This window comes from Bombus flavifrons, chromosome 1, assembly GCF_040668555.2.
Source record: "Bombus flavifrons isolate JBK064 chromosome 1, iyBomFlav1_principal, whole genome shotgun sequence".
Lineage (NCBI taxonomy): Eukaryota > Metazoa > Arthropoda > Insecta > Hymenoptera > Apidae > Bombus > Bombus flavifrons.
Genome location: NC_138442.1, coordinates 5,384,282 through 5,408,644, shown reverse-complemented (window position 1 = coordinate 5,408,644; position 24,363 = coordinate 5,384,282). Strand labels below are relative to the sequence as shown.

The following is a 24,363-nucleotide window of genomic DNA, read 5'->3' as shown; positions in this document are numbered from 1 at the left end:
ATTCTTGTTTATTGTTTTTGAGATGAAAAAAGTAGAATTGAATAGAGAAAGCCACTGGTTACAGTAAATGAAATACTTGGACACTAACGTTATTTTAAAAGACTCGGCTTTTTGTATACAAGTTATGTGAAAAAGAGGTTTGGAATTTAATCAGGCTGATGAAGAACCGATTAATCAAACCAATTTATCTTCTGCCACGTTCATTAAAGGTTGTACTGTTGGAATACGAAGAAAAAAGAATATTCAAGTTCCATATGTCTGCCACAATAGGTCTGTTTTTCGTTTTTGGTAATAGAAATGAATCAAGAGCTTCAAGCTGGGATGGATAAATAAGTCGTTTAAATAATCCCCAGTATGAATTAATGAATGACTCTGTTAGAAGTGGTTCTCCAAGAAAATGAATGTCCCTGCACTCTAATGACCAGACTGATATTTTTGAATAATCTTCGATAGACGATTGAAATTAAACCAGTAAATAAGAAAAAGTAGATTACAATATACCTGTGAACGTCAATTAATTATTAGATCCAATATTATTAACATAATCAAATAAAAAACTAGTTAAATGGTAACAAATAAATAAAAAATAAATAGAGAAAAACAATATTCCTACTGTTGCATCCGATCAGCTTACTTTACATTGAAACGAAACGAAAATTACATATTTCATAACCTGCCACGATTAAAATTCAAATCCACTTTTATAGTTACGCCCATCGATGCCCCGGGGGCAGAATCTCGAAGTACCCTAAGCTTCATTATACGTCGAGATTAAATAAGAACAGCCTAACCTAACGGGCACGTTTCATTTTCTTTCTTCCCGCTTTCATAATGCTCATTCTTCTCTGATCAGTCCCTTTTCCAACTAAACCGTGACATCTAGTGGCGGCTACGGAGATAGGTTTGAAAAATAATGGAGATTAATCAAAATTCTCCGCGTCACGCGTCTTCTTGGTCCCTTTCCTATTCAAAGTAACGCTAAAACTGCGTCCTCACTGAAACAACGACAAGGGACTTTTTGTTAATGTTCTGTACTTTTTGAGAAGGTTACTGGTTGTTACGCAATGTTCTTCCATGTTTTTTTCCGATTCTGTTGGCACTGATATAAGTTATTGTTTATTGCCTGCTTTTGTTGTTTCACAACGCATTAGTATGTGAACAACGAAAACAAAATGTTCCACTGATTACTTTGCTCCAGTGTGGACAAAATGTTTCTACAAGTTGATAGATGTTGGGTATTATTTGGAACGTGTAACATCAACAAGCAGCAAAACGAGTGAGAATGCAGCTTGAGAGAAAAATATGATACGCTAGAAAACTTCCCCTTTCGAATGGACGTAGGTTAAAACGCCGACAGAAAATATACCTTTTAATGAATCGCCTCGTGCACAAACCTCATCTGGTTTCGTAATGGAATTTCAAAACACTCGTCTCCATCTCCCATATAACGAGAATCTTCCACCATTCGAAACGCGTGCTTTTGCACGACCATGCGTATATTTTTCGTTAGACAGAAATTGCATTTTTTAATTCCCTACGCGTATCTCGAATAACAGGCGCTCGTATCGAGTTACATTTTTACGCTGGGTAATTGGAGGTGGCGCCCTCTCTGCGCAATCGTGACGAAGGTAAATAAAATTCGCCAACCTGGAGATTTAATTGAACGCGAAAGCCCGTAGGGATGATGACCAAGGAAGAAGAAACTTAGGAGTTGAGAAGAGGTCAAATCAAGTCTCGTGAATCAGTTTCAGATAACGTAGAAGGAGGCTATGAACGGTGTGCTTAATTCTTATTCGCTCTAAACAGGTGTAATTATAGCTGTTCCATAGAGGTGAGCGGAAGATTTATTAAGTTACCGAAGGAAGCCACGCTTTCAGTGGCTATATATTATTCTGGCAATAAACACAGATAGGTTAAGTACTGCATTGCACGCGGCATCGTGCCTGTCATTGGTTTAATTGAATCGCCGATTAAAGGCTATGTACGTTTGAATTCTTGGAATTGTAATAAAATATCTTATCGCTATTCATAGGAACTTTCATAGAAACTGATCATCATGTATAAGTATCTATGTACACAGTGATGGATATTGGCACAGTACGCAACCCCTCATACAAACATTATTATTAAAAACATTATCTATACTACTTATGCTTTATATGGATGTTTATTTATGTCTTATTTGCCTGCAATCAAAAACAGGACAAATATGATAGAATAGAGAACATACAGCTAATAAAAATATTTTTTACCATTATCTTATACTTAGGCAAAAGTATTGCTTTGTACACATTTTCACACTTTTGACAATTTTTATTTACACATATTATTATATTTTACTACAATGATAAATATATTGTCCACCACTTTATATAGCTATCATTCTATAAGCCTTTAGCAACAGTAAATAAGCGCGAGATGCCATAAAAATTCATTTTCAACAAATTTAGGAAGCATTGATAAGCTGGTCACGAATGAATCATGAAAACCTGGTATGTATCCCAGAACGTGGCGTTCGAGCGACGGTTCGTTTATGATTGGTACGACTCCCAGGGTGGTCGTTTAACGAACGGACTAACGGGCAAATCCTCACCACTTGGGTATGTACAGGATCCGGACGGTAGCAAAGGCTGTGCCTCCCAGCCGTCTCGCTTAGCGAGCTTAATTCGGTAGTACCGCGAGATATATTAATTAACGATGGCTCGACTTGCAACCCAATTTAGAAACAAGCACCTTGTTTGCATACAAAGGAGCGTTATACAACGAGTTCGCACCCTCGATTCCGTGCCGATATAAATGGTGTTCGTTGAAGAGGAAGCACCCTGCGAGTGACGAGCAAGATGGTGGGGGAAACGAAAGAAATGCTGATAAAAGATATATTTATGAGAAACTAGTAGCTCACGAAAGTATTTCAATATTTACCATGAAAAAGTTTTGTATATATTGTGTATCATATAAAAAATTTTGAAATTTCATTGATAGGGCATAATAAGACTGGATTACCAGGATTTCATTACATTTTCGGATAAATCTGAAACCTTTCTGAGACCACTCAAAAGCAATACAAGTGCTACATGGATAGAATAATAACACTACCTAATAAATGATATAGGATTACTGAACTAAATGATACATATTTGGTTTAATTGTATTACTGAAAGATGTTGGAATAAAGTTTATAGTTCGTATTGGAAAAGATTTCGTACTTATCCGAAAATCTGATATTTATAAAATTTGAAACCAATGTGAAAATGTATGCAGAAATTGCGAATTTCATCAGCTACCATACATGGAAATGGAACATGGATGAAACTATAAAAAAGAACAATTTGATAGTACGTGAAAGAAAAACCATACAATACACCAGAAATATAAAACGAAAAAGAGAAGGAAATGGATGGTAGAGTGAAATAAGGAAAATGGTGGAAACGAATTGAAAAAGTAAGACAAGAGAAAAATGTAAAAGAAATGGCAGAGATAAGAAACTGACAGAGGGAAGGGAGTAAAGGGAAAGGAAAGAAGAACACGGAGGATGCAAACGTGGAAAGAGGGATACACTGAATGGGACTCGTTAAAACGCGTACAGAGTGTTTAAGGAAGGCTCTACTGTTGACCAAGTACTTGAGATGCACTTGTGTGCAGCTCTCGAGAATTCATGCACGAATAGAATGTGCTTCTTCTTCGCTGCTGAGTTCGCGTTTTCGTGCTCACAAATATCGCCGACTTCCTAGTACCAGACTTCCTGAATTTAATTAAGAGTTTCGACAGGTCACGCCGCGTTAACGCTCCCATCTGGTCATGTTTAACCTCCCTTACGTGCTCAACATAGCTAAGAATTTTACTGGAAATTAAATAGCGCGTAAAGTTAAAGTATCACAATTTTATAGATTATCAATGAAATTAAATATACAATGGCTATAAAGATTCCAAATTCAATTACATTTAATACTTAGTATTATCTGAAGTTAAGAGTATTCCGAGAAAATTCGATATTTCGATCGATAAGTGTGCGAAGAAGAGAATCAAGACTCGGTCGATAATGTTGCGCACTTGGAATTCGATAAATCATAAAGTCTATGAGAAAAGTCTATATGAGATAAGTTCTTACCCAATGACACTAGAAGAACTTTATCATGAAGATGAGATGAATATGCTGGTAGAAGTGAAAATTCTTATTACAAGTCGTTACTGAAACTTATGCGTAATTCGCCTAACTTTATTCATAAAAGCGAACATCAAGCTTTATTCGCATCGTTACTTATGCATACAACATGAAACATAGTGAAGAAGAGCTTGCTAAATAGGACAAAAGTGAAGTCTGAAAAAGCGTATTTCATATTTAAAAGTCGAATGGTCTGAAATTGTTAAAAACTATGCAAATAGTATTGAAGATATAATTGCTATACATTGAATAACTATAAAGATGTTGGAATATGTAATGTATATTATATTAAGTAGAAAATAGTCTTTCTTTTACAGCGTAAATATTCCAGTAGAGAAGACATGGTCATTTCGATCTTCTGAAGAAGCGACATGGTTCAATTCCACAGTCGGACGGGTTGCATCCTTAAAGGAGTTACTTATCAACCGATCAGCTTTTCAGTAATCCAATCACAGAGGGGGTTATAAACCTAATATCATATAGAACTTTATATTACATGTATACCAATTTTGAAAATACTTTGAATATTCTGTACAATTTATAGTATTTTTATGATTTAAATCTGAAAATTTAGGAATTATATAAATTACATTAATGACTTTTAGTAGATGTAAAAAGATTACATTCTTTTGCATATTATTCTAATAATTATCGATTATCGAACTTCATACTGAATTAAATAACTATGATTAATCACAATATCTTTCTTTAGAAAGCAAATAAAGTTCTAGTTAACAGAAATATTTCTATTCGTCGATAAAGCAAAAAAATTTCTTGATTACTCCACAAAACATCAAATCCGCGAAGAATTGGCGCGTATTGTAGCGTAGCGTAACTATAAGTACATCAATTTAGAGCTTCCCATACGGAGAGCGTATACACGCGCTAGATTCCCGCGCAAAGGGGCGTGTTTAACTCAATTTTCGCGTCGAAGGGGCACGCTTCGATTCAAACGCAACCACCTTCAATTTATGGCGCGTTGTCGTCTCCCACGGGGCGAGGGGAATTTCCGTCACTGCCTTGGCTCAATTTCCGCCGAAGCTGCACCCTAAATTTCAGATAACACCGCAACTTGTCCCCCGCGTATCCTGTCTACAACAGAGTCCATCGAATTTTTTTCTCTAAAAAGTACCGAACCTAACCTCAAAACGAATTAACTCCGTCAAACCTTCACGTTTGCCAATTAAATTTCCAAATCGATCAAGCGTCAAATGTATGATTGAATAATATAATTATAACTGACTTTATTGACACCCATTTCTATTATTTATCTACTTATTTTTACCCCCTATTGTCAAAAAAATAAATGCAATCCATTTCTAGGATCTATTATCTCTTCGAAAACCAAACGAAAAGTGCACCGTATTGAAATCGAAAATGTCAGAGTGTCTCGAAATTTAATCTTAATATGTGATATATTTAATATCAAATACAGATGTATTTTTTCCATATTTTTTTTTTGCCATTAATATCTTTTTTAAGACGTAAACGAGACCCTGTGACCACGTGATACACACAATCACATATTTGATACAATAAAATAGAATTATTCTGCAATCGATGGATTTGATAAATCTAGATTATGTTTCTACTAACTACGAAGGAAATTATAATAATGTGAATTGAGGAATTCATCAAAAGCTAAGTTATAAGAAGAGGTTAAGAAACTTTGCCACACCTCCAGCCTCTTCCATATCGACGCGGTCGATGCAGACCATTTATCTAGCGGAAGTTGGACGGAAGTGGGAGCCGAAACCCCGGTATATCCCGATGTTCTCCGCGATCTGTCTCACCGGTGGTGTTATAGTTCGGTTTACGCTCGAGGCAGCTTCCAGCCTACCTAACCTATAATAGAGGGGACGTTGAGCATTTAGCTTATCACGGTCGACTATCTACCGGTGGCATACGCCTCCGTTTAGGGCTTTTCGCCCCTCCAGACGCGAGCCTATGCTAGGTATACGTGTGCACGCGAGACGCACAGAGATGGTGGAGGCTCTTAAATCAGTCGCTGGTTTGCCTCCGGCGGCTGAATTTAAGCTAAAGCGTTATCAGAGGGCTGGAGGTGAGACTGGACCGGAGATAGACCTTGTACGCTACGAATTAACAGCGTAACGGAGTGGGGAAACCGTTTGTCCGATGCGTGGATCATTGGTGAAATGGGAAAGATGGTAGGGGAAACGGTATGAGAGGAATAGGAAGAGAGAAAAAGCGAGAGAGAGAGAGAGAGAGAGAAGAGGAAGGAATGTTGAGAGGAACTTAAGGATTCTTGCAGAGTTGGGAGAAGCTGAGGTTTTGGAGGATATCGCGGTGCTGGTTTGATGGTATTCAGAGGATATGAGAGATGTGAACTATATTGATTATTTCATGAACTCACCTTTCTTTTAAAATTGCTATAGAATGGGTAGTAACGGAGGGAATTTCTTTTTGAACAAGAGATTGCGCTAATGAGTTCGAAATTGTGAAGTGAATAGAGTAGTACTTTGAGATTAAGTACCTTTTTGGAAGAGGGGTCGCTTTTGATGAGGAGGGCAACGTAACGCGAAATTGTCGGTAAAAGGAGGAACAAGGCAGCTCTTTAATTATTCCTAAGATAATGTTCATCATACTCTGGGTAAGCTTATAATGAAACGGTTAGCACCAGCATATACTTAAGTAGGAGAAGCTTATGGACTATATTTGAGCAATGTAGTAATGAATAATTCTGTGATGACGATATCGCATAAGAATCACAGTAATTGAATAAAAATAAAAAATATTTTCCAATCTAAAATTCTAACTTAACTTCAAACGAATTCTCCAACCGGTATTATTATATTTTATAAATTAAAAAATTTTTAAATCTAAAATTAATAGAAACATAACCTTTATTTCATATAGCAAATTGAAATTACCATGATTTCATTTTTTAACTTAAAGTCCCGTTATCTAACCTACAAGTGCTTCTGAGCACATGTCAAGGAGCACACTGCATTAATTAAAGCATCTCACAGAAGAAACCACGTATAATCAATAGATTGGAAAGGTTTACGATCGGTCGTCAAGCCTACTCACGATTAATTGACCTTTTCCCTGGAAACTGTATGGTAACACGTAAAATTCGCCCCTGAAAAGGTGCGGCTAGAGCTTGTCTCCTTTCTTGTTGTTTCTCCCTTTTCGGCTATTGAAAAGCAGCTGCTTACGAGTGGTTGCCTAAAATACGAGCTATATACTCTATATATAACGGAAGTGGTTCGACGACTCGATCGATCAATGCAGGAAAAAAGGAAAGGGAGAAAGGGATAGGTATATGTATAGCTAGTTTTATGGCGTGGCGTGCAGATGGAGCCTTGGAATCTGCGAACCATAAAGACGACGCGACGGCCAGCTCCGATTTACGATGAGAAAAGGGGGCATAACCGAAGCGGATCGTAAATCATTTGGTGTTCGATACAGCCGGCCCGTTCACGAATCTGTAATCTTCTTCTAATTGATACAGTGATTCTACATGTGGGCATCCCTCAGATATAAGCGTTTGAACGAGACAAGTCAGAAAAAGTGAATTAGATAATGATTTCTTCTTCTTAGATATTCTAATATCTTTAATATTATGAACAATGTTTTTAACATTTCGAAGGGGATGGAAAGAATTAAATAAATCGACAATTTTGATAATACGGGATTGGTTGACAATATACAGCAATTTAAAAGTGTGCCTCTATAAAAACTACTTAAGATATTTAGTGACTCATGATATTTGTCCTCTGTAGTTTCCATTTTATACAATTCACTAAGCACGTATTTCAACCAAAAAATCCGTATGTTCTTCACGTAAAAAGCGCAGATATAGAATTTTTATTAGTTGACTCATCGATATGTTCCATCGCGGTCGTTATTAAAATCTGCCGATGCAGGACGAAAAAGAAGATCCACGAGATGAAAGCGGAGAAGAGAGTAGAAAAAAAGGCGACGGTAAATCCAGATTTAATAGAGAATTCTCGTGTGAACTTTCTTCCATATTGTTCGTAGTCCGGTAACCCCAGGACCTGACGTCGGCATATTGCATTATCGCTCGACTTATGGGAACCCATATTGAATATGATACTGCAGAGGTCGACACAGAGGCCAGAGGGATCGCGCGAAAAGCATATTTCAAAAATAAGGATAGTCCGGTAGGGACGGTCTACAGTCGTGTATTATACAAGATGGCGCGAAATATGAAAAGAGGAAGATATGCAAGTATCTGTAATGTTGTGGAACTTGAATGTTACGAAACAAAACTTGAAATCTACTGGAGTAAATCGTACAAGTTGAAATCTCGTTATTTTATAAAAATTAATACAGAAAAAAAGATTCAGAAAATCCCAATTCTTCGCACATGTAAAACCATTTTTCGACTAAATTTACAATAAATATAAGTTATGCTTGCTCGATAATTACTCAGATAAAATAATTCGATTATAGGATCATATAAGTAAGACTTCATTATCCAATTTATTTTTTAAGTTTGGCATAACACCATAAGTCAATGAGATGAATGAAAATTGTTATGAAGAGGAGTAAGTGGATTTAAAAAATCTAATGGCAAATGTATGTAATTATTCCGAAATTATTACATCCATTCGGTGACCCTAAATACTGTTAAAGCGTTAAAATTTGCTTCTCAATCACTAAAAACGCAATTCAACGACCAATCCCTATAATTATAGGTTCCCGGTGGAAAACGCAAATCCCAGAAAACCCATCGAATTAGTCCACCTTCGAAATCACCCTCCACATCGCTCTTTATTACCCAAATGCGTATCAACAGCTTCCCCTTCCGTCACTGGACAAAGCACGCCTATTAACAATATCCCTGTGACCATTTAACTAAGCAATACGAACGATATCTGGAATTTCAACCTTCTCAGGTAATGATATCCTAAATCTTAAAACTACGTTACATTCTAAAACAAATGTTTCTCTTAAACATATATATATATATATATGTATATAAGAATAATTATACTTATATATATATATATATAAGTATAATTATTCTTCAATATCAAAAATATTAGAACCTCGTCCTGTAATATGATTTAGAAATGGCACAGATTAAAGACGCATAGTTGTAACAATAATTATATCCTTTTTAAGAGGATAATTTCAATAATAGAAACATTCTTGTCGTACCCAAAGTTTTCAAAATAAAAATTCTAAAGGATCACCAAATATATACACGGTGATTCAAAAATGAGGTTGAAAAAATTGGTAATATACCGAGTATTCATATAAAAATGTTTTTCCATTTTGCACCACCAGCCTCCACAAATCAGGCCCCAAACAATATTCCCCAATGCGCCCTATTTTTCTCCCACCAAGAAAGTCTGCAGCCCTCAACAACAAGAAACCAAGAACAGAGTTTTTCCACGTTTCGATCATTACCCAAAGTGTTCATTCCACAAAGACATGCTGTTCCCCTATCTCAGAGACACAAGAGACCAAGGGGTATGGTTCACAGGGGGTATTCGCGTTATGGTCAACACGTTCGCTATAATAAAACTATTCCTGTTGCAGCTCACGGTACGTACGCAGCAGAGACGAGCCTACTGGAAGGGATGGAGAAGGGGGCAGATCCCATGGGATATAAATGCCGGCAGGGTGTTTCTTTGGATCGTGGCCGGCTACGTAGATTCAATCACGACCCTTCCTATACCGAGTGACCTCGCGGCTCGAATACCAAACAGATCTTTCGTCCACGGTATTAGAACGTCCCGACGTCTTTGATCGTGACATGAATCCTCGCCAAAATTTCACCTTCTCTCGCTTCTACAACCTGAACGTACTGGTAAGAAAATTGTCTGTAAGCTATACAATAGTACCTACATAATACGAAAATTCCAGCAGAGTTGTTTCGTTTCAGCTCAATCATTTGTGCATTATTCAGTGTCTCAAGTTCAATGTGATCTAAATGTAACTAGGCGGTACATATTTATGTAAATCAATATTTTGACAAATGCATTTAAAGAAATGGATCTTTTACGCAGAGACTTATTATACCCTTCATATATTCTTATAACTATAAATATTAATTATACAGGGTGGTTGGTAACTGGTGGTACAAGTGGAAAGGGGGTGATTCTACGCGAAAAAAGGAGTCGAAAATATAGAATAAAAATTTTTCGTTTGAGGCTTTGTTTTCCAGAAAATCGACTTTGAATTTTCGCTCGGTACGCGTGCACTTTATCACGTCTCGTTATAACAGATCTCACTGTAGATAGTTGTCTCGATGGAAAAAGTAAAAAAAAAAAATTTTTTTTAAATTTTTATTCTATATTTTCGACTTCTTTTTTCGCGTAGAATCACCCCCTTTCCGCTTGTACCACCAGTTACCAACCACCCTGTATATTCAGGGCTGCGTCTATACCTTTCGAGAGCCTAGACGCAAAATCATCATGAGGCCTAATTAAACTTCAGAAATTAACGTGACCCTATAGAGAAGGAGATCTTAGCTTACACTTAATGTGCTTTATATAATGTGTTTTAATTTGCCATAAACATGCATAGTCCATTAATAACAAAGACAGTAAATAGATATAGTCAAAATGAACAACAAATATCTATTCCTTTTTAAATGCAGGTCTGCGGGATTTTATTAAAATTTAAGCGATCACCGTACTGTCTACTAAAGTGATGAGAGAAATGAGGATAAAAAAGTTTCGATGGAGACGAAGTTACCACGATGAGGGACGCCATTACGAACATCAAGAGAAACGATAAGGCGACCGTAAAGAGACGGTCAGAGAGAGAAGGTTTATTCAGGACGTAAAATTAAGTTACGGCCGAACATCGAGGATTAACGATTTCACCGTGGTCTCTCTATTCGACTGTATTTTAGGATTGTTTACCCGGAACTTTGTTCCCGCGGTTTCGACCCGCTCTTTGATCTCCCGCCATGGCGACAGAGGGAGCCATATGGGGTTTCGACGAACTGGAGCTGCGAGAAGACATTAATGATGAAAGAGGTAAAGGGGATTCTAAAGTATCGAGTGCTTTGTTACTTTGTTACTGCTCCCTTGTACACTCTGGCAGAGATTTTTTTCTTTTAGAAATGTTTTTTAATGTTTAATATGTTTCTTAATGTTCACATAATAATTTTTATTTGGTTTTCATACATAAAGATTTGTGACAGTGCTATTTGAAGGACTCCTTAAATTAGTTACACGCATAGACGTAGAATATTTTAAATAACATGTTATTTATCATTTTTTAAATTTATTACTGTATGCACTTAATACATAGGTTCTCTGAGGATTGGACATGAATTTTTTTAAATACGATGGTCTTGTTTAATGGAATTACAGCGATGTTGAGAATGCCTAAATTAAGTTGTCAGTAAATAAGTTTAGAAAATGAAATAAAATTGATTGTTTGGAATGATTAAAACAGAAAATATTAGAACCATATTGAAGTATGAATTAGAGAAAACTACAATGTGTTTGACTTCAATAAATTGACATGCAGAATTTCTAAAATACTCAGAAAAGATTAAAAGAGAGATAAATAAACTGTATCCTCTTTAAGTAATTTCACTAAATATCGTTACTTTTGATAGTCTACTAATTCCTCAAAAGTTAGAAGCTCCAACGAGAACTACTGTTGAGCCTCGTTAAATACACCTCATCTCTTGATCGCGATACAAGTTCTCTCTTTCCTTGTTCCACAACGAAGCTCCATTGCGTCTATATCGTCTTGGAATCAAGCTTTCTTCTCTGAATCGAGCTTCATCGCGGTAGACGTCGTCTACATCAGACAAATACCTCAGACAAATAGAAAGCGGATCTTTGTTCTCGGAAGCCTAGAAAGCCAACCACCCGCGGTGCAATCTGCACCTGTAGCCCGGCAACCCGGCGTACATGGCTGTCGGCTGGCAGGATTGGTTGCTGACATTAAGCCTTGCCGAGTAGGAATGGGACCAAGTACATATGTATGTATGCGATGAGCCAGTATTTAAACGTTACGATATACCGACTGATTCAAAAGCTGCGTACATTTGAAGAATTTTGTTTCGAATATTTATAACTATTTGACTTAATTATTATTCTTTGTAGATCAATTTGTCTAGAATCTATTTAAATGTTATGTAATTTGTATATTTTTAGAAATCTTTATTATACATATTTATTATATACTCTTATATTTCCGGAAGCATAACAATAACTGAGAAGTCATAATTGGTCCGTTATAAAATTAAGTTTTTTATTTCCAAATTAGTAAAATATGATAAAATTAACAATTGTAAAATAAAATACTTCCATTTTCAAATCATTCCATACACTCGAAAATCCGTAACTCTTTTTTTAAAAATATCTTATATCGTGGTTTAAAAATAAATAAATCATGATATGACAGAGATTTCTCGGATACCATTTTTCTCCTAAACGATCCAAACTTTTCCATCAAAATTCCATCATCCGTCCATAAAACCCGATACCACTAAAGACCACGAAAAGTCACTAGAGCCAAAACGACGGACCAACTCGTCCCTATAGAATCGTTTTATTGCCAAGACGAGTCTCCAGCCTGGATCGTCTCCTCCGATCATTTTTCTCAAGTAGACGTCCCTTGGAAGCAACGTCCACGATCATCCCCTTGTCCCATTGGCCGGGTACTTGGTATTCAGCCGTCGACGTACTATCGAAACTCGAGCGGCCTCTGCGAGAGCAAATCTTCGACATAGCCTCGAGAAAACTGTTCGTCTTGTTTGGTCCACGGTCTCTTTCACTTCGTATTTCTCATTCTCTTTATGTCCATCCGAAGAAAAGGATAAATGAAAGGGAAGAGAATGGAAGCGTGCGGTAACAGCAAAAATCGATTCTTGTATTGTGTTGGTACTCTTCCTCTCTCTCTCTCTCTCTCTCTCTCTCTCTCTCTCTCTCTCTCTCTCTCTCTTCTTTTTTCTTCCTCTTCCTCCCTTTTTCTTTTGAAGCCGGTGATAGACATATTTCTTCGCATTAAAAATTTTTGGTGTTCGAAGAATTTCATGCAAATTGAAGGTTAGTTTTCTGAGCAATTATTCTTGTATAGTGAGATGGAGAATACGTTACAAGATTTTATTGTTTCTTTCAATTTTGGATTTCGATCATTAATAAATTGTAAATTAATGATCAATACACAAATCATTTTGAATAAAACCGATATCAAATATCTCAATCAATACAAATTCAGTAGATTAATAATTGGTTCTTTACTAGTAATTTCCCTTCTCACATTTTACCCTAATAAGTACCAACAAGACTTAAATGGTGAAATATAGTCGGACTATGAAGAAAAAGTTCTATTAATCTCACTTTCCTTTACGATCAAGTCATGTAAACATATAACTTAACCTAATCCACCCATTGCAACAGATCATCATAACATTTCTAAGATGTTACACATACTGAAAGTCGCTGTGTCAATGAGAATTCTCGCCACGGTATTCCCTTCGTTTCTGTTTCCTCCGGAAACAGGCTGTTAGTTTAAGACAAAATTAATATTAAGCGTAATTGCGAGAGTGGGATGACTAAACACGCTCGTACAACTCGGGTAAAACATATTATATCAGACCAGGGCAAAACACGTCCGACGTGCGCGAACGAGACATTAGTTCGCCACGCGAAGGATTACGGCCAACGCTGTATCTCCCCGTTAATCCTGATTTAGGGATTCCGGCGTGTGCACCACCTAACCTATTCGTCGCGAATTAAGATACCAGAGGCGCAGTCGTTCTCTGTTCAGACACAGCTTATGTCAAACTTAGGGATTAGCTTCTGACATCTACTTTCTGTGCTTTTCATCAACAGACAGCTGGTTAGTAAGAAAATCACGTAAAATGTATCATATATGTACGATGAATATAACATAATGCGTGTTTTTCTAGAATGGATAAATTGTACTCAAAGTGAGAAAAGATCGTATGGTATTATTGAGATTCTTGTTGGGAGAGGTTAGGATGGTTACATATGTAACGAAGGGTCTTTTGTTAGGTTAGGTTTGAGAGTGAAAATTGCTAACTCTATGGGTAAAACAGATATGAATATCAATACAATAATAGTAAAGACGAATGTTATATAATAAAAAAAGGATGAGTGTATTAAATTGACGTAGATTTTTCTATATTTAAGATTAGGAAGATTACTTTGTGCGTACTTAGTACAAAGGTTTCTAGGGTGATCAAATTTTAAAGAAGATTAAATTTCGAATAATATAACCTATACAAGGTTCGACTGAAATGTTACTTACAAATAAGTTCTAGAAAGTAATCAATCAATCTGGGAACTAAATTCTTAACCTGTTCAAAGTTCTAGAATTTCTTCAAAGAACTCAGAATTCTATCCTCATCCACATCAAAATCACAAATCTCTAAACTGTCATCAAAATTTGCGACTAAACTCTACCTAACTCTACCTAACCTCAAAGCCATTTATGAATAATAAACCTGTCTAATTCACTTCGCCTCATTTCAAATTTAATTCCTCAACTTTCTTAATTCTCCCTTCCATAGAAACCTAGAGCGAATTTTCAGGTTTTCACGGGGATGCGTCTCACCCGGCGAAGATGTTGACACGAGACGGTCGAAAGGCCGATTCACCAGACCCGCGGAGGGTTAACCGGGTTGACAAGGGTAAAGTAATTGATACTGACGCCGGAACGGCTGACCGAGGAGCGAGTACAAGCGGAACATCCGGCGGAATTATAGGATTATATTAATACGCTCTTTCACCGGGTCCTGGCCGCCATTTGCACTTACTATGCGTCTTCGGTGCGACAAAAATAAATTCTCTTATTAGAAACTTTGGGGATCTTTGAAGAGTGCTATAAGAGGATGAGCAAATTAAACCCAAATTGCAATTCGAATTATAGATTCTTTGGGCAAATTAATAAGTCAGCTGATTTTTTGTTTTTGAGTTGGATCGACTGTCTTATTATCAATCCATTGATCAATAAGAATGCCAATTTTAATTTAGTCACTTATTGAAAGAGATAAACGATTATTCTATTATTTGTTAATTATACTAATTACATATCTTATTAAGAATATTTTAGCTCACAATTAATAAGGTCGCAATTAATCAGGTTAATCAAACGAGCTGAATATGTTAAATTAACTAAGTGAGTATCTTTAGAAGACCTTTTTCTAGAATTGTAGTAATTGAAGATTTTCACGGAAACTATAGTGGAAACATAAGTGTAATAATTTGGTAGAATGCAGAAGGGTGTGACTGTGTCTAACAAGTGTAAATGCCGGCTGAATAGTACCGCTTGCACACGAACTGAAGGGTGAATTCTTAAGAGCGAACAAAGCATTTAGAGCGAACATATTTAACGAGACTTTGGAGAACACGTTCATTAGGACTATTTAGGGAATCATTATCAATAATATTTTTGAAAAATATTGTACACTATTCAATTCAGTAATGCATTAAATATCTTCAACTCAAAATACAATCAAATCCTTCAGATTAATACCAATAGAACAAAACAACAACAAGATACAATAAAATAATAACAAAAGAATTTACAAACAATAATAAAGAAACATTTAAAAGAGAACATAAATTTTATTACAAATTCTATTCTTTTTTCATTACTCAATTATTTTTTAACTTATAAACTATTGTTGAAATTATACTTAAAATTGTTTAAGTCACACTTTATAAAATAAAATTTAAAAAAATCCCAAAATAATTTTCATCACTATACTTAGAGCAAGCACATACCAACCATGCATTAAACTCCCTTCCAAGGCACTCTAACCAAACTCTCGAGGGAGCTGATGATATCAAACTCTAACATCATGAAAATCTACCCATCCAGAGTAGAAGAAAAATTACCTGATGTTCGCGAATCCTATTCGAGAGTGCTGCACGTTGATCATATGCCACCTGACGCGTTCGCCAGTGTAAAACCGCGTGTGAGACAAACGCCTCATCCTTCCACGATCCACGATATTCGAAACGTTGAAAAAATTGCAAGTCCACGGCGTACAATGGTATAGAAGGAAACACTGTACGAGTAAACGCCTCCATGATCGCCGCCACGCGGCGAATTATCGTCCACGTACTCCCCTCGACGCATAAATCCCAATATCGAGCCGAGCTAAGCTGCTTGCCATTTCTCTTTGTTTATCCTCGACTCTTCTGTGCTCGAAATTCAACGACAGTGTTTCGTATCACATTTAAATAATATTCTCTTTGCAGATGTTTATCCTCGCATTATAGTTTGTAAGAGTATCAGGTAGTTTTGTATATTGTTATAAATTATTAATATTTTGATATAAAAATTCTTTTTATATTTAATAGAACTTCAGTATTCACATATTTATTTGTTTTTCCATAGAGGAACTTAGTTTGATAGACAGAACTGTGGACAAAATTTTGTTAAAGAAATGAAGCACAAGAAACTCGATTTAGTTTTGTAGTAAATATCTTATACACTCAGAATAATTTTCCTACATGAGTAAGATAAGAGACAGACGTAGGAAAATTCTGTGCCTTTAGTTTTATGGAAGAATATTTAAATTACGGAAATTATTTCAACCTTGTGAAAATACAAAGATACAAAATCACAAATAAGATCGCTAATGAAATTATTATTGTTATTACCATCATTATCAAATTAATATAATTCAATCAATCATTCAAAATGGAGATACAAATTGAATTATGTTTATAAAAGCACGGGATTTTGATCCCTACATCTATTATTGTTGCCCAAGAGTTTCTTTTGCTTTATAAGGAAATATAATAGATGCACAACATTTTTTGTTTTACATTATTTTATTGAATTACGTATGATCCATTTTGTTCTATTACAACAAAATGCATTATACATTTGTTTTATTACTACAAAATGGACCATACATAATTCAATAAAATTATAAAACAAAAAATGTATTTAATTATTTCCGTACAAAACGAAAGAATCTTTTGGGACAACCTACTAAATAAAATTCTTTCATTCAGTCATAACACTTTCCAAAGAATAAAATTCAAAAGAGAAACTCGTTCTTCACCATACAAGCTTTGTCAACATTGTAACCCCCTCCATTACAACATTTTCCTGGCATTCTGGTGGCTCCTCCATTCAGAAATCCACCAGATGACTCTTCCAACAGCACTTCCACACTATCGCCATCCACTGTATTCACCTCCGTAACACTTGCACCACCCTCGAACGCGAAAACCATAACCACTAGCAGGAAAACGGTAAACAGTGGATGATATTCGCGTTATTTCGTTAGGACGAACGCGAGGATCAGGCGACCGGGCGAGCGTCGTGCGAAACACTAGCTAAGGACATGGTATAGCGGGGTGCATGATGGTGATGGGGGCGCGCCCCTTCACGCACAGGGCCCCCTCGCGCGGCGTGCATCGAAGTACATTCGATACGTTGTCCACGAGGGGTTCCCTCGACTACCCATCACGGCCTATGACTAATAAGAAACCCGACAGACGCTGTCACACGAGACCAAACGGTCCGAGTTAAACGATGCGAACCTTCGTGGCTTCGGGAGGTCGATCGACGCATTGTATTGCTGCGAGGGCGAGATAATACATAAGTTATAGTCATCCTTAAGAAGAACAGAGGAGATGTGAATGAAAATTAATAAGGAACTATCTTCTGATCGAGAAGAAGACGGATTTAAGGGGACGGATTTAAATATAAATAAAAAAATACACAAAATAAATGTTGATTAAATTGGCAGGAATTTATTTATCGTATTTATGCGGATGTGGTGAGAATGTAAATATCTAAAATTTGTTTGTCATTGGTATTAAAATTTTCTTTTTAATTTTAAATCTAATTTTAGAACAACTAATATTGGATGCTAGGATACAATAAAGTGCGCTACTACTCTTGTTAGATTGTCATACCATCTGTATCATCTTTTGAAGAATTCAAAAGGGACTGATATAAAGGAATGGAATGAAGAAGAAAATGTACAAAATTTTCTACACGATGAAAGGATGAACAGAAGAAAAGATCTCGAACTAAACGAGAAGCGTATTTCTTTAGCATCCTCTAGCTCTGAGGACTCATTTTCTCTGGCAACCCGTACACGTATATAAAAATAGAATAGCAAAGAAAGCTAATGGAAAAAGAAAAAATGAAAGAGGAAGGAGAGAGAAGATGTACCAGATTTTTCAGCAAAAAAAATTTATATTCGAATTTTGTCTCCAATCCACGATATTCGCCCTCGCTCAGTCCTCATCGACGTTGAATCTCAGTCCATAACCTTCATCTATAGCGCTCACCCCTGTCGTTTCAGACGCAGGAGACAATCTCTCGCCTCGAATCGAACCGCGAGCCTGTCGTTCGACATCGTTCTCTCCAGAGTGTCGTTACCCACGTGAGTACGCAATGCGAATTTCGATTACCGTTTTGCATACGCAGATCGCGACACATGGGGCCCTCCTCGAGGAGAAAATTTGATGTAGAGAACCGCGTTCCAACCCTCCACCACCTTGTTGTAGGGTTGCGGGCGGAGATGCGACGCGTTTCGCATCTGGTGCACGATTTAGATCAAAACGTATCCATATTATATGTTACTGATTGGAAAATCTGCTTATCGGTGATAAACCATTTTTTATCATCCATTTTCGATAAGCATCTTTTTAAATATCTTCGTTGTGGTGAAAAAATTATGGGAAAAATAATTGAAGCTAGCGATTGAATCTCGATGGTTTTGAAAAAAATGAAATACATATTTTTTAATAAATAAATAATTGAAATAATTAAATTAAAATAATAATTATGGAAACTTATGTCTTCTTATTTATGAAAACTATTGAAGTACAGGGTGGTTGGTAACTGGTGGTACAAGCGGAAAGGGGGTGATTCTACGCGAAAAAAGAAGTCGAAAATATAGAATAAAAATTTTTCGTTTGAGGCTTTGTTTTCGAGAAAATCGATTTTGAATTTTCGCTCGGTACGCCTGCACTTTATCACGTCTCGTTATAACGGTTCTCAGTGTAGATAGTTGTCTCGATGGAAAAAGTAAAAAAAAAATTTTTTACTCTATATTTTCGACTTCTTTTTTCGCGTAGAATGACCCCCTTTCCGCTTGTACCACCAGTTACCAACCACCCTGTATATAATATTGTAGACTTTGCAACAATTCATAGCAAGTGAATTATTGCACTAAAAAAATATTATGTTAGTTGTTTTATGTGAATGCTTATTTCAAGTTAAGAAACACTCAAACTATTTCCTAAGATTCTTTTCATTTATGACACAGATCAATATTTTTAATTTAAATGACTAGAGAGGAACCAGAAGAAACTGTACTACGTGCACGATTAGGATGAAGAAATTTGGAAGGATTAAAACGAAATATAGGGTTTAAATATACGCTCTATAATAGATATAAATAGAAGAAAATAACTTTGCAAAATTGCATTGTCGTTTATTATGAAAGTAGGGCAAACAACACCATTTCTGAAAAAAAAATTTGATTTCACCTCGTTTTATTAAACACGAAATTATAGTTTACTACCAAATTAACATCCAGATTTTAAGTATATGCTACATAAAGTAGGTCATTATAAATTCGGTTGGTAAATGGAAAATGTGGTTATTTGCTGTGAAAGTGGAACAGCTCCATTTGCTATATTCTCTCGGTTGATATGTAAATTTTAGTCATTTTGAATGATTTATTGTTTTAAATTGTGTTAACATCATATACTTATTAATATAGGTTATTAATACAGGTAATACTTTTATATTTCGAATTTTAATTCTAATTTTATTTCTTAATTTAAATTCTAAGGTTGGTATTATTTTGTATTTTAGAAATAAGACACATTAACATAAATAAGTGAAGAATCTTAAAATCGGAAGAGGATAGCGAGTTAGGTAAAGAAAATAAGTGTTTTAATCGAATCGAAAGAAACAGAATTATAGACGAGGGTGACGTTTTAAGTTGACATTAAATTGACGTTTATGATACTATTGCGATTTATCAACTAAAGACCAACCAGTCAGGTCAAACCGATCGGTCGATATCACGTACTTTGAATGACTTAACACTCAAGGCGGAGGAGGTTTAGTAGATTGAGTGTTAGCGTAGTTTAGCACTTTACTTGCCCTTGTTGTATAAAAGTAAAGTTTGATGTTATGAACACGACGGTGATAAGATATTGTTGAGACTGAAGTATTTCACTCGCTCAGTTGATAACTAGTATTTCACTCGTTCAGTTGATGACTCTAGTATTTCACCCGCACGGTACGATGTTCTGACGATGACTCTCCTAGTATGTTGCCGATTCTCTCCACCAGCCGTTGGGTCTTGTCCGTCCATCGTGCCTTCCCGATCGGGTTTTCCTCTAGGGTTTTTTCCAGGAATTTTCCCTGATCTCTGAGTTATTAGGTTTACAGCTCGGGCAGGACAGGTACTTCGGAACTTCTCAAAGAAGGGATAAGGCCCGTCCGAGCCATAAACGGACGGTCATTCAAAATTCCGAACAGATACAAAATAATAATAAGAACAATATCTCAAAAATAAAGAAATTGTTGTTTACGACTTTCGTAATCCATTAATTACGAAAGTGAGGCAACTCCTCACGTTCGGTATTTGCAAAAGCATTTTTTTCCTTACTGTATTCTTACAAGAATCATTGCATGATAAGCTTAGATGTTTTAAAAATCTACAAAACACGATTAAAACTTCTAGCATATACATATTCATACAACTTCTTGTCTATATGTATTTTTTAATTGTATCAGATGCGAATTCTTAGATATCTCATTGTTAGCACTTGATTGAGGATTTGTTAGCACTCTGACGAGCACATAGCCTGAATTCCCGCGTATTTTTTGAGTAATCAAAAAGATCCAAAACGTCGCTCGGAAAGTTCGTCCCGATTTCGATTCGATATACAATTATTGAATTATATAGGTGCCATTTTGTTCCCCAAGCTTTCTCCATCTTTCACGCAATTTGAATATTCCATCCTTCCAGAACGTCTCAAGCTTTTCGGCGTAAAGCTATTCAATATGATTTTTTATGTTGATCAAATTCCTTAAAAATCGAAACGAACTTTCCGAGCAGCTTTTAACAAGCGTAATATTTTATTAAAAATCAACGATACTTCTAGTAAAGTTTCTTAGTGTAATATGTTGGAAAACAATTTCCCCGATGGAGAAGTACCGAGCAAAATTTATTATTCTACTAAATTCTATTTAAATATAAAAGAAATATACTTAAAAAAAATTAAAAATATACAATATATTTAGCATGTAATGTAAAAATACATTCATAACATTTTGTTTATAGCATCCACTGTTTCTTTTTTACTGTTTTATTTAACAGTAGTTAACATTTTCATAGGATACCGCATGAAATATAACAGGGTGGTTGGTAACTGGCGATACAAGCGGAAAGGGGGTGATTCTACGCGAAAAAAGAAGTCGAAAATATAGAATATAAATTTTTTTTTCAATTTTTTTTTTTTTTTTTAATTTTTCCATCGAGACAACGATCTACAGTGATATCCGTTATAACGTACCGCACGCGTACCGAGCGAAAATTCAAAGTCGATTTTCTCGAAAACAAAGCCTCAAACGAAAAAATTTTTATTCTATATTTTCGACTTCTTTTTTCGCGTAGAATCACCCCTTTTTCGCTTGTACCACCAATTACCAACCACCCTGTATAAGACGTGACTTTGCATTTCCCGTCGCCAAAAGTTGGAAAATAAAAGACGCGAATTCGCGTCTCCAGCCTGCAAAGTGTTAAAGAAAATGTAGTTACTCCATTCTCATAATAAACGGCTGAAATAACACAATAGCTTAAAAATCGTAGCAAGGATGAACAAAATGGATCCTTCGATATTAATCACATTATTCAATAGTACTAAGAATTTCATAAGAAAAAAAAAAGTAAGTAAAACTTTCTTCCCTAAATGCTCTTTAATTTCAGTTTACATTCCAATATGGAGGAAACATAACCTCTCATTAAGACTATCGATTTTGTATATTTTCGCGTATATGAATCGCGTATTCTTCGAAACGCATGAAAGCTTCCAGTGAAGAACGAAAACAGGAAGTCGCTGATTTAGCAATACGATGTTTTTTCTTCGTCTGTTCACAAGTGTTATCCGATCACCACAAATAAAGCGTTCGTCGGTTCTCGCCGATAGGATCGCGTGCAGTACGATGTTCCAAGGGAAGGGTTGTTACGGGGGCGATTTTTGTGGGTTCGAACGCCTCGGAAGAAAGCTGCTTTATTGATTTATCTAAACGTTTGCTTAGTCAACCAAATTTCCCGTCTTTCTTTGCCCCTTTTCTAATTTTCACCACTGATCGTTCCAAAAAAAAAAAAATATTTAAGATCCAAATATTTAAAAAAGAACTTTGCTATACAATTAAATCACACGTGTCAAGCAAAATTCTTGAACTATTTAAAATAATGATAAATAGTTAAGTTTCAATCAATAATTGAAGCTTCTTTCAAAAATATTTTTATCAAACTTAAGAAATGTTTTAACGATAGAAGATGGGACAAGAGGTAACCCAAAAGATGTAGACGACTAATTTAAACTATCAATTCTTATAATGGTAAAAAAAGGGTAATTGAAAAAGTCGACTAAAATTCGTGAAATAATATTTTACTGTGTACGTAAATGGTATAAAGAATTATATAGCAATTATAACAGTCATATCAATCAAAATTCCATTAAGATTCAAATTAAGATTAAGGGTATCTGGAATTTCTTAAACGAGATTCTCTTTTTTCATTTTATTACTCCTACTACTTTTTACACCCTATACACGTTTATAAACACACAAAGTACATAAAACACTTTGGTAAAACCCCTTTGCCTTACTTACATATCTATTCAAATTGCTCCGCATCATGCAAATCACTCTGAAGACTACAAAAGTCTAATCACCAATTTTATGCTAAAAGCTGACTGACTAATTCAAAAAAGATTCTAGGATTACAAGAAAAACGAGTAGAACTACCCTCTATTCTTTTTCTTCCATCGACAAGAATTCCACGGAGATCATAAAGCTCTTTGTCTTTTCTTCTCTTCTCTTTTTCTTTTAGTTGCGTTATCTGTGCGGTTGAAGCGAGAATCGTAGCTCTTATCGTGCAGTTGTATAGTAGGTAGGAGGGTAGATAAACATACAGAAGAAACCCTTTCCTACCGCGATGATGCGTGTACCATGTGCGCACGCGACACCCCCACACATTTTTACAACCCTTGAAACGGTTAAGGCGGTATTTACATCGAGTGCGCCGCCTGCCATGCAAGCACGCCCCCCATCGTGATTTGAAACTATCCAAGTCTTCGCAAAAAAGGCAATGACAAAAAGGGGCGGAATGCGTGTCTGAATAGATGGATGTGCGAGAAAATGTACAAGAGAGGAAACGAGTAAATGGGACGCGGTGAATTTTCGCTGGGATGCAGAATTTGTAGTTTTTTAAATTGGAAATATTAAAAATTTGGGGAATTTTAGGGGAAATTTGAAAGACTTTGAGAGTTTTAAATGGCAATGTTATAAGCTTTGGTAATTACAGATGAAAATTCTACGAACTTTGGCAATTTGAAAGAAAAATATTATAAATTGTGAGAATTTCGAGGAGGATTACTTTGGTCGTTTCAGATGGAAATTTCAAATACAAATTTTATAGATTTTTGGAAATTTCAGTATTTCTCCAAAAATTTATATTTGTCCTTGACTATATATATAATTTTTCACATACTTTTCATTTGCATATCTTTGGTATAGGTTTTAGACTTTAATCGACGCTAATGATTGTGAATAACCAAAATATATGAATATATTGCTTTGAACAATTAGCGGATTGTTTTCCTTCTCAGCCTGGGTTTTATATTCACTTCCTTAGTTATTACTCATAAGAACATAAACTTGCATTTGTTGGATGTAGTGAAACTTATTTAAAAGTATAAAATCATACTTAAAAAGATAAATTATTAACGATCAAAAAGAATTCCCTCTGAATCCTAAAAGAAAGAAAGAAATGCAGGGTACGGAGAACAATGGTCCTAAAAGTTTAACAAACGGGGGGGGTAGTAAGGGATTATCATTGAAAACGTGCCAACTCGAAGGGAAAAATCAGAGAAAGATAGGAGAAAAGGAAGGAACTAAGTAACAAGGGTACGAATCTGATGGTTGTGGATGAACGCGTCAAGATTGGAGAGGGGATGGGTTAGAAAGAAGAAAAATCA

General features: G+C 35.7%; 1 protein-coding gene and 1 long non-coding RNA gene across 4 annotated transcripts in view; both read right to left on the bottom strand.

The window, feature by feature from the left end:
- LOC138180311 (prickle planar cell polarity protein 3) overlaps positions 1-24,363 on the bottom strand; it is a 115,272-nt gene that overhangs the window by 29,607 nt on the left and 61,302 nt on the right. The gene's annotated exons all lie outside the window — the stretch shown is intronic.
- The window catches only part of LOC138180377 (uncharacterized), a 34,392-nt gene that overhangs the window by 1,732 nt on the left and 8,297 nt on the right, over positions 1-24,363 (bottom strand). Inside the window, exon 1 of one of the 3 annotated variants that reach the window (XR_011173287.1) lies at positions 792-911. The exons of 1 other annotated variant lie outside the window; for it this stretch is intronic. This is a non-coding gene — a long non-coding RNA (uncharacterized LOC138180377). Of the gene's footprint in view, positions 1-88; positions 433-791; positions 912-24,363 lie in introns of those variants that run through there. One more of the 3 variants, XR_011173285.1, reaches the window with a different exon arrangement.